The sequence below is a fragment of the Phodopus roborovskii genome, unplaced genomic scaffold, assembly GCF_943737965.1.
Source record: "Phodopus roborovskii unplaced genomic scaffold, PHOROB, whole genome shotgun sequence".
Lineage (NCBI taxonomy): Eukaryota > Metazoa > Chordata > Mammalia > Rodentia > Cricetidae > Phodopus > Phodopus roborovskii.
Window position 1 is genome coordinate 1,344,948 of NW_026125729.1, and position 4,824 is coordinate 1,349,771.

General features: G+C 37.2%; 1 pseudogene; it reads right to left on the reverse strand.

The window, feature by feature from the left end:
• Positions 1-3,924: 3,924 nt before the first annotated feature.
• Positions 3,925-4,562, reverse strand: LOC127217554 (high mobility group protein B1-like; annotated as a pseudogene).
• Positions 4,563-4,824: the final 262 nt, after the last annotated feature.

Below are 4,824 nucleotides of genomic sequence, written 5' to 3' on the forward strand. Positions count from 1 at the left end.
CCTGTATTCAGAACAGCGCTATTCTCTTAAAATGACTCTATGTCTCTTAACATTCATAATGAGATTCCTCAATTACATCAACCAAAAGCAAATTCCCAGAGTGCTGGTGTCAACACAGATTGTGATATAGGGTCTTTGGTCAGACTAAAATGTTCTGACTGAAATGAATGTTTATTGAATATGTACAAGAGGAATAGTACTTTAGATAACACTTTTAAAAGGAATGTCTATTTTTTAACTGTTCAAAAATGGCTTTTTAGTTGTGAAACTAATTTACATCAGTTGAATAGATTATTGATCTAAGTGTAACACCTTTTTAATTATTTCAATATAACAATTATTTATAATGTTTATCAATAAGGCTCATACAACAATAAGAGACTTACCCAAATTTGAACACCTAGTAAATTTGATACTCAAAATCAGGAATCAAATGCATATAAATCAGATTTTAGAATTAGGACGCAGTTCAAGTGACACTAGATAATAGAAAGATTTTGTGGTGTTCAATGAACAATTGAATTGATTTTATGAAAATGGCTTTCTTACACAAACCAACCTATAGATTTAATGTAATCTTAACCAGAATCCATATGACATCATTTCTGAGGAAAACAACAGTAACTATGAGAGTGTCACCATACCTTATTTAAAGATACAACATACCATAGCAGTAAAACCCACATGGTCCTGGCACTCAAACAAGCACATAGATCTGTAGGATAGAACTAAGTTACTAGAATTTAGTCTACCTTTATACAGGTAAGGTTTTTCCGCCACTGGCCTGGACTCACTGCAGCACCAGCCACAAATAACACACAAGAGATGCTGTATTTGATACAATGCTGTTGGCCAGTTACTTGTTTCTTATCAGCTAGCTCTGTCTTAAGTATTAACCCATTTCTATTAATCTAAGTATTTCCACGTGGTGTGCTCTCCCTGGTCTCCACATGCTGACTTTTCCCTTCTACTTCCTCTTTCCTCCTTGTCTCCTAGTCCCGCCTATCTTGCTTTCCTATTGGCCAACAATGATTTATTCATTAACCAGTATGAGAAACATGTTTACAGAATGACATCTCTCATCACTACCTATCTATAGATATTGGCTTTTCTTTTAGTTGTCAAAAAGCATAATTAGACAAAGAACAGATTTTTCAACAAATGTCTTTGGTAAAACTTACTGAAGAATAGATTTAGCTCCCTATACTTACTTTTAAATAATTCCTACTAATAAGAACATTAAGCAATATCTGAAACAGAATTGGTTAGAGGAAAATCCTTCTAAAATGAGTAGAGGAAAGGGTATTTGAATAGGATTCTAATCATTCATGGGGCTGCATACCATCCAAAAACTGCTGCACAGGAAAGCAAATAATTGTGAAGTGATAGCGTGAAGAATGGAAATAACTCTGACAGATAACTAGATATCTAACAGAGGATTAATAGCTAAATATATATAAAGAACTCTAGGAATTAAGAAGCTTAAAACAATCCATTAAAGACTAGAGCCCAGCAATCCTACTAGAGTATGCTCTGAAAAATGTGATGCAGATGGAGCACAAGACAGTGATTTCAAAATACCCTTTGTGAACAAGTTAGGTGTCCTTTAAAAAGATCTGAATAAATCTATTAATTAAAAACAAAACCAGTAGAATAAAATAAGAAAAAAAAAAGAACAACTTAAGACATGAAAGTAGAAATAGAGTCAATAAAGGAAACACAAACTGAGGGAAAATTGGGAAAAAAAATAAATAGCAACTTGAACTGCAACCTCAGAAGCAATCCTCAGCAACAGAATACAAGGTATGGAGGAGATAATCTCAGACATTGAAAACAATATAGAAGAAATGGAAACATAAGTCAAAGAAAATGTTAAATCTTAAAAGATTCAGGCATAAAACATCCAGAAAATCTGAGACATTATGAAAAGAAAAATTTTAAGAACTACAAAAATAGAGGAAACAGAAGAAGCCCAGGTCAATGGCAGAGAAAATAGTAAAAAAAAAAAAAAAATAGTTGAAGGAAATTACCCTAACATAAAGATGATACCTATTAAGGTACAAGTAGCACACAGAACAAGAAATAGACTTGACCAAAAATTATTGCCCCAGAACATAATAATCAAAACACTAAACACAGAGAAAAGAAGGCATATTAAAAGCATCAAGAGAAAGAAACCAATTGACATATATAGGCAGATCTATTAGAATAACAACTGACTTTTCAGTAAAATCTAAAAGTCAGAAGGACATCGGCAGGTCTCATCTTAGACTACAAAACACAGGAAACTTACAGTAATAATAGATAAATAAAGATATTTCATGAAAAAATTAAACAAGTATCTATTTAAAACTCTAGGCTTACAGAAGCCCCAGAAGGAAAACTTCATCCTGAAATTATGGAATAATCACAACATAGAAAATCCAAAGAGAGGGAAAAATCCCACATCACCACAAAATAATGAGAATCAACAATCATTGGTCATTGATATCTCTCAATGTCGTTGGTCTCAATTCCCCAATAAAAAGACACAAACTACAGATTACATTTGAAAACAGAATCCATCCTTCTGTTGTATCCAGGAAACAATTTACCATAAGGATAGATGTTACCTCAGTGTAAATAGATGGAAAAGATAACCCAAGTAAATGAACACAGAAAAACAAGTCCATGTAGAAACAGAAAGGACATTGACCAATTCATTTTCAGGAAGTCACAGTTACCCTGATAGCCAAAGCACATAACAATTCAACAAAGAAAGATTATTACCAGACCAGTTTCCCTTATGAACACACATGAAAAAATTCCCAATAAAATGCTAGCAAACCAAATGCAAGTGCACATAAAAAAGAACATTCACCGAGATCAAGTAGGCTTCATTTCAGAGTTGCAGAAATTGTTCAACATATATAAACTGGTAAGTGTGTTTAATCATATAAACTTTCTAAATGACAAAACATTTCATTAAATGTGGAAAAGTCCTTTTATAAAATCGAACACCTATTCCTAAAAAATCCTGAAGTAAGTAGGGATACAAGGAATATTGTTCAATATAATAAAGAAAATTTGTCATCCCATGGTGCTCACATCTCCAAAATGTCGGGGTCCCTTGCTGAGACTGGGCTGTACTTTCATCAATAACCTCTCATAGGATCTCCTCATGGTGCCAAGCCTGAACTTCTCTGCATGACCCCTTCAGTCCTGCGCCTTCAGCTGCCACTGAGGCTACATCATCACCAATGTCCTCTCCTTGCCTCTCCCAGTGCCAAGCCTCGGCTGTTTTCCATGACCCCTTCATACCTTTAAAACCAGTACCATTTTGGTGACTCTTAACACATTACTAAGTCTGGCTGCCAGCATGAGGTATAACCTTAGCCACCTCTGGAACACAGCTTCTCTGTGCTCTCAGGAAACACTCCGCAGATTTCACCTCAGTGATGCTGGTTTCTTCTTAATCACAACTAGTTTGTTACTTCCAGCTGACCAGCATCAAATATTCCAGCAAAGCAAAGTTTAGCTTTAGTAGTTCGGGGGGATCTTGTTAATCACAGCTGATTCTTCAGCACCAGCTAGCCAGAACCACGGGATCTTAATTCAAAATAGCAACAGCCCTGATCGATTCTTCAATCTTCTTTCTGAGATTTGACGATTTGACAAGCCAGGCTTCAAGAAGAGCAGGGATAGTAGAGTAGAGCCAGCTGGAGCCTAGAAGACAAGCTGTGCGTGCTGCAGATGGCAGAGCTGGAGAAGTGACCCAAACCTTTTGCAAGAATCTAGAAGATCATGAGTGGCATGCAGATATGTGGACACTGAGTTATTCATTCTCTTAGAGTTTTGGTTTTGCTTGTTCAAATTGTGACAATACCCTAGTTCTTCCCTCTTGAAGAAGGTACTTATTTTTTAAAAAACTGCGCTAGAACCAACTTATTCATCATCACCATCTTCTTCATCTTTGTCTTCCGCTTCTTTCTCCTCTTCCTCATCCTCTCCATTCTCCTCCTCATCTTCCTCTTCCTTCTTTTTCTTGCTCCTTTCTGCCTTGACCACCCCATTTTTCGCTGCATCTGGTTTCCCTTTAGCTCTGTAAGCAGCAATATCCTTTCCATCCTCCTTCAGCTTGGCAGCCTTCTTTTCATAGGGCTGCTTGTCATCTGAAGCAGTGTTGTTCCACATCTCTCCCAGTTTCTTTCCAGCATCACCAATGGACAAGCCTGGGTGTTCTCCCTGATTTTTGGGCGATACTCAGAACAGAACAAGAAGGCCAAAGGAGGCCTCTTGGGTGCATTGGGGTCCTTGAACTTCTTTTTAGTCTCCCTTTTGGGAGGGATGTAAGTTTTCATTTCTTTTTCATAACGAGTCTCGTCTACCTTTGCTATGTCTTCAAATTTCCCCTTTTCTTTAGCAGACATGGTCTTCCACCTTTCTGAGTATTTCTTGGAGAACACTGAGAAATTGACAGATGCATCCGGGTGCTTCTACTTGTGTTCCTCCCAGCAAGTTTGCACAAAGACTGCATATGAGGACATTTTGCCTCTCAGCTTCTTAGGATCTCCTTTGCCCATGTCTGTGAGGCTGAGTCGCCCAGTGCATGTCTGTCTCGCGCTTGCCCTGGCACTATCTCTATGGAGCCCAATGTACTGCAATGGCTGTGAGAGCAGGAGCCAGACACAGCCTCTCATTTTGTTTTTTAAAGGAGCCCACATATGAAAGATTTTAACTTTGGCAAGATATTTTGTTTGTTCTTTGTTTGTTTGGTTTTTGGTTTTTGGAGACAGGGTTTCTCTATGTAACAGTACTGGTTGTTCTGGAACTCACTCTGTAGAC